At 47.0% G+C, this 12773-nt stretch overlaps 2 protein-coding genes and 1 long non-coding RNA gene across 6 annotated transcripts in view; 1 reads left to right on the top strand and 2 right to left on the bottom strand.

Annotated features, from left to right (window-relative positions):
- The window catches only part of LOC137652179 (palmitoyltransferase ZDHHC20-A-like), a 48738-nt gene extending 38086 nt beyond the window's left edge, over positions 1–10652 (bottom strand). For both annotated transcript variants that reach the window (XM_068385388.1, XM_068385389.1), the window contains exon 1: positions 10359–10652. The gene's annotated coding sequence lies outside the window, so the exon portion shown is untranslated. The remainder of the gene's footprint in view (positions 1–10358) is intronic.
- Positions 1–12773, bottom strand: part of LOC137652181 (uncharacterized) — a 509514-nt gene that overhangs the window by 405463 nt on the left and 91278 nt on the right. The gene's annotated exons all lie outside the window — the stretch shown is intronic.
- LOC137652180 (QRFP-like peptide receptor) overlaps positions 1–12773 on the top strand; it is a 431646-nt gene that overhangs the window by 350319 nt on the left and 68554 nt on the right. The window lies entirely within an intron of this gene.

Below are 12773 nucleotides of genomic sequence, written 5' to 3'. Positions count from 1 at the left end.
AGAGTCAATTCCGGGGGGAGGACGAGAAGACTCACTCCCTTCCGCAGGTTCTCGTCGGCCAGCCACCACCGCAAGTCCGTCTGTTCCAGAGACCCCATTGGGATCAGAATGTCCGGGGAATCGGATCCTTGATTCCACCGGGACTTGAGCCGCCATTGAAGGGATCTCATCCTGAGGCGGCTGTTTGGAACCAGACGGGCCAGGGAGGATAGGTGGCCTAAGAGACGCAACCACGATTGGGCGGGGAGTTCTTTTCGCCTGAGGAAGGGTTCCGCCACCCTCCTCAGCCTTGCTATCCGGTCGTCTGATGGAAAGGCTTTGTGGAGATTGGTGTCTATTAGCATGCCTAGATAAACCAGTCGTTGGGACGGCTGCAGAGAGGACTTCTCGAGGTTTACCACGATCCCCAGATCCTGGCAAAGATCCAGAAGCCTGTCTCAGTGCCGAAGAAGGGTCGACTCAGAGCCTGCTAGGATCAGCCAATCGTCCAGGTAACGAAGGAGACGAATGCCGTTCCTGTGAGCCCAAGATGAAATCAGGGTGAACACTCTGGTGAACACCTGAGGAGCTGTGGAGAGACCGAAACACAGCACCTTGAACTGGTAGATCTTGTTGTCTAGGCAGAATCTCAGGTACTTCCTGGAAGACGGATGGATTGGGATCTGGAAGTACGCGTCCTTTAGATCCAGTGTACACATGAAGTCTTGTGGTCTCACCGCAAGTCTTGACCGTGTTTGCTGTTTCCATGCTGAACCGGGTTTGTTTGACAAACCTGTTCAGAGCTGAGAGATCGATGACGGGTCTCCAGCCTCCAGTAGCCTTCTCTACAAGAAAGAGTCGACTGAAGAAGCCTGGGGAGCCATCCACGACCTCCTGGAGAGCACCCTTCTCGAGCATGGTCTCGACTTCGGCCTGAAGGGCCAGCCCCTTTGCCGATCCCGTGGCATAGGAGCTCAACGACACTTGATTCGCTGTCAGGGGAGGTTGAGATGTTGTGAACGGGACGCGATAACCTTGGCCGATCACAGAGACCGTCCAAGCATCGGCCCCGTGTTGCTGCCACCTGCGGACGCAACGCTGAAGGCATCCCCCCACAGGTGGACATGCAGGGGGACTGCTACCCCTAGGAGTCTTGCCTCCCCTGGAGGACTTACCGCCCCTCTTGGCCTTGGCTGGAAAGGGCTGGGGCTTAGACACCACCTTCTTAGCTGCCGGTGCCTGTTTGGGAGCCTTACGAGGCTGTTGCTGCTGTTGTGGCGGGGCTGGAGGCTTATAGGGCCGAGTTGTAAGGGCCCTGTGGAGGAGGGAGTCCGTACTGGATTTCCTCCACCTCTCAGCCGTTCGCTCCATGTCTTGAGGCTCAAACAGGCTCTCCCCCAGAAGGGAAGCATGTCGGAGCCTACACACATCTACGGCGGGGACCTTCGGATGGAATCTCTCGGACACAGCATCGCGACGCTTCAACACCGAGTTGGCCCACAGGGTGGTAACCTGGTGCGCCAAAAACTCGATGGAGCGGGTGCCCGAGAGCAAGAAGGTCTCTAGGGCCTTCCTATTGGTCTCCTTGGACAAGTCCTCCGATCGCAATAGGATGCCCAGAGATCCTAGCCAGAAGTCCAGACACGAAGTGGCCTGCATGGCACACTTACCGACCTTCTCGTGGTTAAGGATCTCTGCCGCCGAGAACGACACCTGCCGGGCAGAGAGTTTCTCAAGGGGAACTCCCTTCGCCAGCTCCTCCACAGAGTGATGGAGAGGAAGAGCGAGGTTGTGCTCACCCAGGATCTCGAAATACCTCCTCTGCTGGAAGCGAAGAGGAGGGATGAGCTTGTTCCCGGCAGTGGAACGACTGGAGGAGGCAAGAAGTGCGAGCTGAGCGTTGGCCCTAGCCCTGGCACTCTTCACCCCCCGAGACCAGGGCAGAGCTGCACTGGTCTTAGGGGCCTTCCGAACGTCAAACACTTCATCCAGAATCGTGTCTTTGCCTTCATGGGGGGCGATGACTGGATCCGTAAGCCCATTAAGTTGCCTTATCAGGCTTAGGACCTGCCAGAAGGCATGTTCGGATTCTTGCTGTTCTCCTCCCTGCGGGCTGGCAGCTAAGTCTCCTGCCCCAGGAATCTCTTCTTGGGGTGATACGTGGACATTCCCCTGGGTAGTTGTGGGTTCCTGACGAATCCTTGCAGAGGCTTTAGGGACGGTCTTGGAATCCTTGGACTCCCTCCTGGGAGAGATACAGGATCCCAACAACGAGGTTCAAGGGGCCCCTTCCTCACGAGACGAATCTCCTGCCTGAAGCGAAGTCTCCCCCCCTGGTGCCGAGGGGAAGACTACCGCCCCACTGGACTCACCTGAGGACGGAAAGGCCTTGTCCACGGGAGAAGGAGAGAGTACTCGTGCAGGAGAAGGAACCTTCGCGACCGACCTCTTGGGAACCAACTTCGCCCTGGGGGAAGTCACCACGAAGTCCACTCCTCTCTTTCTCTTCAGCATAGGAGAGAGCCGTTGGTTTGTTACCCTGGCCGGCGAGTGCTGGTTTCATAACCCTCACTAATGCCCGTGCCAGAGGACCAAACCAAGTCTGCTGCTCCAAGGACACAGAGTCCGAAATCCTCGCTAAAGGGAAAGGGATCGGGCGATCGGGCGATCCTTTGGAGTGGACACGACGGGTACCTGCCTGAAAAGAAGGTGGGGAAGAATGATTGTACTAACCTCTCCTCGTCCTGCACTATCAACCTGTGTTTGGATGGAGGTGATCCCGATTGCCGACTAGGAGCACGCGTTCCTGCTGCTACCACCGGCTGCGGAATTCGCCGCGAACGATGGTCGCACGAGGGCGAATGGTCGCGCGAAGGCGAGCGATCGCACGGGCGGCGGCAGGTGGATGATCGCGCGGGCGCACAGGCGAGCGGCTCGCGCGGGGCGCGGCAGGCGAGCGGCTCGCGCGGGGGGGCGCGCAGCGAGCGGGCGCGGAGCGGGGGGCGCGCAGGCGAGCGGGGCGCGCGGGCGAGCGGAATCGTCGCGCGGGGTTGCGCGCGGGGGCGAGCGGGATCGCGCGGGCGCGCGGGCGAGCGGTCGCGCGGGCGAGCGGGTCGCGGCGGGCGAGCGGTCGCGCGGGCGAGCGGTCGCGCGGGCGAGCGGGTCGCGCGGCGGCGAGCGGTCGCGGCGGGCGAGCGGGGTCGCGGCGGGCGAGCGGTCGCCGGGTCGCGCGGGCGAAGCGGTCCGCGCGGGCAGGTAAATGAACGCGTGTCTGAGGCGACGAACGCAAGCGTGTGGCGCGGCGGCGAGGGGAACGCACTGCCGCGTAGGTGAGGAAGATCGCTGGCGATGTAGATCAAGGGCGATCGATGACGAGCTGGTGAGTGCAGTCGCTCAAGTTAGCGATGGCGCGATGTGGCATGTCGACACATTGGCGTGCGATGGCGAGCAGCATGCGCAGGTGAATGACCGCGTAATGGCAAGCGATGGCGAGCAGGCATGCGCAGGTGAATGATCGCGTGATGGGGTGCGATGGTGATCAGCATCCGCAGGAGGGCGATCGTGCAGGGGGTGAGCAATGGCGAGCAGCATGCGCAGGAGGGCGATCGCGTGATGTTGAGCGATGGCGAGCAGCAATGCGCAGGTGGGCAATCGCGTGATGGGGTGCGATGGTGATCAGCATCCGCAGGAGGGCTATCGTGCAGTGGCGAGCGATGGCGAGCAGCATGCGCAGGAGGGCGATCGTGCAGGGGCGAGCGCTGGCGAGCAGCATGCGCAAGCGGGGCGATCGCGCGAGATGGCGAGCTAGAAGCTGGCGAACCATGTTCCTTCAGGAGCGTTGGAGAACGTTTGGCGCGCTAGCTGTCGCTGTTGAATTAGGCGATACTAAGATCGCCTGTGCGCGCTGGCAAGCAGGGTGAACGCTGGCGAGGAAGTAATCGCTGGCGCGTAGGTGATCGCTGGCGAGCAGAAGGGTCGACGCGTGTCATGTGAAAGGACAGGTGGCGCGGCGCGTTCACGAGCAGGAAATGGGAGATCGCTGGCGCGTTGGCGAACATGTGTTTTAGACACACGCGCAGCACGATGTTGCGTAGCCACAGGACCAGGCAGATGGTGAGCAGGGAGCTACAGCAGGAACTAAAGGGTGGTCAGGGACTGCAGGGGCGATGGTCCTCAAATGAGCGCTGACGCTCGAAGAGAGCTGACGAGGGGGGCAAACATCAGGAGAGAGCCGACGAGCAGGTGAGCGTCGGCGAGCAGGAGCGCGCTGAAGATCAGGAGAGCGCTGGCGAGCAGGAGAGCGCTTGTGCGCTAGCACTGCTCGCGTAAGGGAAGGATCCCTTAGCCCCGAAGGGACCGTTGCCCGTCGGGGTGACGAGTTCTCCAGAAGGCGAAGATCTGGCAGGAGATGGTGAGCGGTTCTGCAGAGAGGTTTCAAGGAAGGCGGAGCTGTAGGTTGAGGCTGACGAGGAGAGTCCCCCCCGGAGGATGAAGACCCAAAAAAGGCGCCTCTTAGTCCCCCTGTATGGGGAAGGGAGGCCCTTGTGGCGTAGCGGACGGTCAGCCTTACGGCGGAGGCGGCCTCGGGGAAGGATCGTCGGGACCATCGGTCCTCCGAAGGGGAGTCTCCGTCAAAGCACTTCCCTCAGAAGTAAGCTGAGCAGCAGCCGAGACCGAAGGACTCGCTTCCCCCTTCGAAGGATGTATGGAAGGAGGAGGAGAGCCTTTAGCACCATCACCTGCAACAGCACCTGCGGCGGATTGCCCAGCCACGTCGGAGGCCTCTGTCACCCACGACGTCGACAATAGACAGAGGGTCTACCTCTACTATCGCCGGCGACTGCTTAACAGCGGCCCCCCAACGAGACAAGGTCAATAAGAGCGACCCTGGAGGGCAAGCCCTAAAGCCCCAGGGACGACCAAATCTGTAAAAGATCATCACTGGATAAGGCATTATCAATAACCTCCCCCGGAGGGAGGAAGGGGAACCGCCTCGCTATGGAAGGCGACGCCCTCTCCCCCCACCGAAGGTCGGGAAACAGAACAAGGGCCTGCGTTCCCACTCGGCCGACTCTCCTTAGGAGGCGGACGAGGGGGAGCTTCGGAGGAGGTTTTGGGCGGCGGAAGAAGAGTCCCGAGAACCTACCTCCTTCAAGGCTAACCCCGGAGGAGAACGGTCTCTCTTGGACTTCTTCTTACGCCGACGTCCAAACCTCTCCCACTGGGAGGCAGACCACTTCCTGCACTCACGGCACATGTTCTCCTGGTCACACCCGTCGGCCCCGACATTGAGGGCAGAGGGTGTGCGGATCCGTATTCACGTCCGACATGAAAGTCACACAAGGACGACCGGCAACTCCAGGGCATGTACGCATCGTAAATAATATAGAAGAAATAACTGAAGGTCAACTTCCAACCAACACACGCTGAAAAGAAAAAGCAGAAAATTAAAAGCTGTCACGAGGGCGATGAGCAGACACGTCTGATCACCGCCGAGCCAAAAGTGAAGTGAAGCAAGTCACCGGTGTGTGGAGGGGGGGAGGGGTAGCAAACTACCCTTCCCCACCCCCGCTAACTAGCGCGGGGGGTAATTAAACCCTCGTTAAAACTATTGGCTCGTCATTTCAGCTGCGCTAAAAGGTAAACCCTCTGTAAATAGTGTGGTTTGTATTTCGGTTACGGAACAAACAAAAGTTACCACGTGGGGAACACGTGGGACACTCAGAACGCACACAAAGGATCGATAGAGAACAAGGGCGACGTGTTGACACGTCGCGACCAGAGAACTTACTGAAGCTGTTGACCCGGGCGGACATCGACCTACGATAAGCCTACCCTCGGGGCACATTCCTTAATGCCGGGGGGTAGGCCTCCTTAGAAAACGGGTGGGTGGGGGGTACACTACACAAAACACTGGTCGGGTAGAGAGGAGGTTACAGGTAACTCCTAAGAAAGTAGTTCGAGGTAAGTATTCGTGTTGGAACAATTATCATTTTGGCCATCATCCTCCGCTACTGTAGTCTCAGAAGGCTCAAGAAATGAAGGAGCAGGGTGAGAGATACCTTTCCACGCAGAGAAGAGCTTACACTTCTTAATATTACAGGAAGAAGATGAGGAAGGAGAACGATCTCCCTTAATTTGTTTCTTGTACCGAGAACGGTACCTCTCCCACTGGGAAGACAGCCACTCCTTACAATACTCACATGGAGATTCCACAGAACATCGTTTTCCCCGGTATGCAGAACAGAAAGGATGCGGATCGACATTAACCAGACTCATGAAGGTGCCACAAGGGCGACCCTCACGGCCGGGGCAAGATCGCATGACACTTGAGGCGACTACCAATTGGCAAGCACAAATCGTAGCAAAGATAATGATAAGCACAATTAGTGACAATGATAAAAAGACACAAAGCACTATGCACTATACACTACAAGAGTAATCCAGCATGGATGATGGAAGTCATGATCGTAGAAGTGAAAAGGGGAGTCCTCTCATCAAAACAGTGACCAGGATATAAGAGAAACCTACCGTGCAAACAACACGTAACACTGCCCAGCAGTGGAGTAGCTAGGTGACCAATTATGATGCAATTGAACAATTTTTCTTTTGTTGTTGTCTGGTCTTAGAAATCAGAACTAGGAGTAACCTATCTAAACGACTCAGAAGTTTGCATCCGCATAGGAATAAATGGATTTTTGGTTATAGAATCCTGCAATTCAAATTTCTTTATAAATTAAAAAAAAAAAATTCTACCCAAATAATCAGAAATATTCAAATGGTTAATATGATACTTCAGTTTCTAGTGAAACAAATTTACCATAAGGAATGGATGAATGATGGCTATTTTGGCATTTTTCTCTATATGACTAATGGGGGTTGAAATGTAACATCATGCATCGATTGACTAAAATGTGAAATCAATTTCATTGTCTAAGTCTATTCTTTACTATGGAAGACTGACTGTGGATTATTGCGCATGATTTGTTTGCAATCCCTCATCGTAGCTTTCCTGGTTTTTTATATAACATATTCCTTAGCTGGCTTTACAAACAAAGAGCTATCAAGTACACAAGCATGAGTTCCCTAATGTTGTCTCACAACAGCTTCTTCTCTCCAGTTATAACATAACAGCCTTCACAAGAGGACGTAGGCCAGAAGGGAGTTCAATCTATCTAGATATCTGGTGTATTTTCATCAATTTCAGTCATTCTTCATCTATTAGCGAGCTTTTTCCCCATTCGTATGGGGTAAACACGGTTGCCTTCTTTTGAAGGACTTTGCTTGGCTTTTGGGGTGGACCGGCTGCCCTGCCTGACGTTAATTGATTACATTAAAAAAAAAACTTTGTTCACAATATAGCTCTTGTTGCTCATTTGAAAGTAAAAAAAAAAATCAATTAAATGACCCTCATGATTGGAGAGTACTACACATCTGTACATTGCTTGACAAAAAAGGAGAGCAAGGAGATAATGTTTATTTACAAATGAAAATTGTGTCACAGTGGAGCAAAGACCAATTTGAGGGAGGTGATAAAAATTATATAGTAAATTATCATATGCACTTTAATTTCCTCCTAATTTCAAGAACCATATAATTTTCCACTTGGTTATCTCGTGTATTGTATGCATTTCTAACAATTACTATTGCTAAAAACCATTCATTTTTGGAGTTTCCCCACCCAGAAAAAAACAGTTTCCCACTGGGATCCCCCCATAATTATTATTATTATTAGCCAAGCTACAACCCCTAGTTGAGAAAAGCAAGATGCTATAAGCCCAAGGGCTCCAATAGGGAAAAATAGCCCAGTGAGGAAAGGAAATAAATAAATGATGAGAATAAATTAACTAACAATATATCATTCTAAAAACAGTAACAGCGTCAAAGCAGATATGTCCTATATAAACTATTAACAACGTCAAAAACAGATATGTCATATATAAACAATATAAAGACTCATGTCAGCCTGGTCAACATAAAAACATTTGCTCCAACTTTGAACTTTTGAAGTTCTACTGATTTTGGTATTAGTTTACTGTAAGCACAATATTCATAAACGAGTTAAGAATAACTTGGATAAAAATATAATTTTCAGATTTTATTCTGGTCAACAACAGGTGGTTCTCATGCCCATTCCCATTTTGGTTAATGTATAATACTTCAATTCTAGCCAAATACAGTACCTGCACATGAACTGTATCTGCTTTTTTTTCCTACTCATTATCTTGTACTTTATCCATTTCTCACCATGAAAATTGGGGAAACCACCAATTCATGAGCTTTCCTAAGCCCATATAAAAACAATTATGGGGGATTTGAGTGAGGAAATGGGTTTTTTTGGGGGGGAGAAAACAGGTTATTTTTTTGGGTGGGAAAACCATAGTTTTTTCTTTTTTTTCTTTCTTTTTTTTTTCCGGGAAATCCAAAATTTTGGGGGAGGGAAACACAATGAGTGATTTGCAGCAACACTAAAAGTCAGAAATAAATATTAAACAGAAGTTAACCAATTGGAAAAATATATATGGTTTGTGGTAAGTGGCGTGAATTATTAAATTACCTTATCCTAATTACTTATGATTCACATCACGTCTCTAGATTTTTGCTACACAGCGGGTTGCTTCGCTCGCAATTAAACATTACCTCACAGTTCCTCTAGTCTGGGAAAGTAGCATCTTCTAGGAGAAGAACTCTCCAAAATCAACCATTGTTCTTTAGTCTTGGGTAGTGCTATAGCCTCTGTACCATGGTCTTCCATGGTCTTGGGTTAAAGTTCTCTTGCTTGAGGGTACACTCGGGCACACTGTTCTATCTAGTTTCTCTCCCTCTTGTTTTGTTGAAGTTTTTATTGTTCATAAAGGAAATATTTATTTTTATGTTGTTAATTACTTTTAAAATATTTAATTTTCCTTGTTTCCTTTCCTCACTGGGCTATTTTCCCTGTTGGGGCCGCTGGGCCTATAGCATCTGCTTTTCCAACTAGGGTTGTAGCTTAGCATTTAATAATAAGTGGTACAAGGGTGTGCTGCAGAGGCCATGCACGTGGGTCACAAAGTATCAAAATTACCTGCAATATAACACGACCCTCAACTGGTATCTGGTACACGGTGGCACCTTCACTTGTCATATATTATTATTTCAATACTCTTCTGTTCTGACAAGTGAGCTGGACACGTCAATTACGTGGGTCATTATTTCGAAGGATATCTTCTACTTTCACAAGAGTAACAGAGGAATAAAAGCTATACTGTACACCGAACAGTGCGTTTTTAAACAATCAATGACTGAAATCAAATAAATTACACTAAATTTGCAAAATAGATTGAATTCCCCTGTAGAAGATGTTTTCCTTCAGGAGGTTATCATAATGGAACTGAAGCTCATTGGAAAGTATGGCTCTTGTAAATCATCTGTGAAAAAATACTCTAAGTACTTGGAAGGTCTTAATAGGTTAAAAAAAGCCAGTTTATTATTAATGTTATGCAAAACACAGACACCTGTCGAGAGCTAGCAAAAGCAAACTACACATGACTCGGAGCCAACATGCATCTCTTCAAAGTAAACAATGGGCTAAGAAAATGAAATTTTCACATTTTAGACAATATGCAAGTTATTATGCTAAGGCCCTATTAGTCATACAAAGAAAAATGCCATATTAGCCAGCATTCGTCTTTCATAAAAGGAATTCCAGTTTTGCTAAAGTAAAGGCGTACCAATATTTATTAAGTACAAAAAATATACTTTGGGCCCTAACTACGTAGATTAAATGGACCCTTTGTATATTAGCGGCCAGTTTCTCCCGAGTGCTTTGAAAATGGACACTAACTTAAACCACCCTCCCACTAAACTAACTTACAAGCCATATTCTTACCTACTTAGGCTACCTAATGGGGGGGGGTTAACGACCCCCTGCGACTCCACCCCCAAACCAACGTATTCTTAGTCAACCGTCGTCATACATACAGGTGGCGCTATCAAACATACACCCCCTACTTTTAGCCTAATCACATTAGAATGAATTATTTATAAAATTCAGGCCCTACCGTAGACTTAGAAACTTAAAACTTAGAAACTTAAAACAAAGGATAGCTTAACCTACCCCAGGCAGGTCATAGCCCAAGACAACCTATACTACAGGCTCTCTGGAGCTATTCTCTACTAGATTAGATTCTTGAAGGAGATACACAGAGTTGAGTAGGCCTACTGGTCTGTGCCAAAAAATAATACAAGCGTGGCAGGGGGAGGAGGGGATCCTTCCTTAATTAGTCTTTACTGTAATTATTAACCCATAAAGGAGTAATTAAAGGATATAAATAATAGATATTGTATTTGAAAGACAATTCATAAATAAAACAAGTTAAAAAACACCAGAGGAAACTTACAGCACCCCAAAATCAGGCCTAAGGTTGGACTTTTAGTTACTAGGATGGAGGACACAGGATATACCGCCGAGGACCGAGCTTCTTCTCCTTCACCATCCAGAGTAAAATATAAAGGACGCGATTCCTTCGACACTAATGTGCACTCATTATGACCTTATTTCACCTGTAACCTATTTCACTTTTCTTCCAGAATTCGGGGCACTTTTGCACATGCTTACGGCGTTATTGTAACTACAGCCGACGATACCTCCGAATGCATTTGACAGATATGAGAAAAACAATTGTTACGATATAAACTCAATGAGTCACCAAACGATCCAAGGGGATCAAATCTTATCAAATGGGATCGAAGAGATGTTTGATTTGTCTTCATTATTAACCTACATTTGTATATAATCCAATTATTTTATCAAAAGATAATAAAGCATTATCCTATTCTATATATATAACTCATACAGCGATCCAAGTAATTGTAAGTATATACAACTACAGTAATATAAGTAACCTTCATCTGTTTTCCAAAGGAGTTTAAGGATTTTGATAGATTTCGAATCTATATTTGTATAAGGAAATGAGTCGGGAAAGTTAGTCTGTAGGTCGCCGTCAATAGTCATAGTTATGCCGCCACCAGTTATATCATTGCAATTACTTTCGTATGTATTATAATTACATTACATATTTCTATAATGATTATTCTTATCACGTTGATAATATTTAGTATATATTGATGGTCGCTTAAATCTATTGGTTAGTCTCAGACATATATACTTTATAATAGCTAGATGGTTTCACAATGCTTTCAATTTAAATGTAAACATTTTAGCATACCCTGTAGTGTTAAATGAAAAATTACATGTAGGTAATTTTTATAAAGGTTCATTACCCTAAATGATTTTTGACCTTGACCTTTCTTCGAGGCTCGTATGAAAATTCAAAGATGAATAATTATAATTTGTTTCGTTTTGACTTTTATGAAGCTATGATAGGCAGGTGACTTGAAGAGTGTTTGTCTTCCTCCCCCGGAAATACCTTAACTTTTTTTAGAGGTCGATTGTTAATTCAAAGCACAGCACTCTATTTGCTCTGATTTTAATGGAACAAGATGCAAGATTTTGAATTGATTCCAGAAAATGTAATTAACATTTACCTTTTCATAAATATCACTGGTCAAGTTACAAGTAAAAATTTTACTTTTTAAATTCCGTAGCAACCTTGTTTTAAAAGTACCTATTCATGAATGGCAGAGGGCAAGGGACAGTGACAATGCCCTAACAGGACAATCCCTTAGACAGAGATTGACCAGATATTAATATTATCGGCACCCAAGCCCCGTCTCCACCCACGCTAGGACCAGGGAGGGGTCAGGCAGTGGCTGTCGATAACTCTGCATGTAGACCTATAGACTCCCCCCGCCCGGTTCTTAACCCAATAAGCCACCACAACTTTTCAGCAATAATATTTTAACAGCGTGTTTATTAAAAACCAATAATTTGATAAGCTTAAATAATCAGGCTGGGCTGATTACCAGTAAAAGTAAATGAATAATACAAGAAGGCTTTAGATTCGTAGTTTCATTACAAGAAGATCTAGTCATGGTTATTAAAAATGTTATAGATGCAGTTATTTTGTATTTTAATTTGTGTACAGGTTTAGATGCACTGTAGAGTAGCTATTATTATTGCAGTTGCAACAATTGTATAGTTAGGCTACGGTTTTGCAACAATTGTATAGTTGGGATATATTTTGCAACAATTACATAGTTAGGCTACAGTTTGCAACAATTGCATAGTTAGTTTGCAACAATTTCATAGTTTGGCTACAGTTTGAAACAATTGAATAGTTAGGCTACATTTGCAATAATTGTATAATTGAGCTACAGTTTGCAACAATTGTATAGTTAGTTTGCAACAATTTCATAGTTTGGCTACAGTTTGAAACAATTGAATAGTTAGGCTACATTTGCAACAATTGTATAATTGAGCTACAGTTTTGCAACAATTGAATTAGTTAGGCTACATTTGCAACAATTGTATAATTGAGCTTACAGTTTGCAACAATTGCATTAGTTAGTTTGCAACAATTTCATAGTTTGGCTACAGTTTGAAACAATTGAATAGTTAGGCTACATTTGCAACAATTGTATAATTGAGCTACAGTTTGCAACAATTGAATAGTTAGGCTACATTTGCAACAATTGTATAATTGAGCTACAGTTTGCAACAATTGTATAGTTGAGCTACAGTTTGCAACAATTGAATAGTTTAGGCTACATTTGCAACAATTGTATAATAGAGCTACAGTTTGCAACAATTGTATAGTTGAGCTACAGTTTTGCAACAATTGAATAGTTAGGCTACATTTGCAACAATTGTATAATTGAGCTACAGTTTGCAACAATTGAATAGTTAGGCTACA

The sequence above is a fragment of the Palaemon carinicauda genome, chromosome 13, assembly GCF_036898095.1.
Source record: "Palaemon carinicauda isolate YSFRI2023 chromosome 13, ASM3689809v2, whole genome shotgun sequence".
Classification (NCBI taxonomy): domain Eukaryota; kingdom Metazoa; phylum Arthropoda; class Malacostraca; order Decapoda; family Palaemonidae; genus Palaemon; species Palaemon carinicauda.
This window is presented reverse-complemented; position numbering and strand designations above follow the sequence as displayed.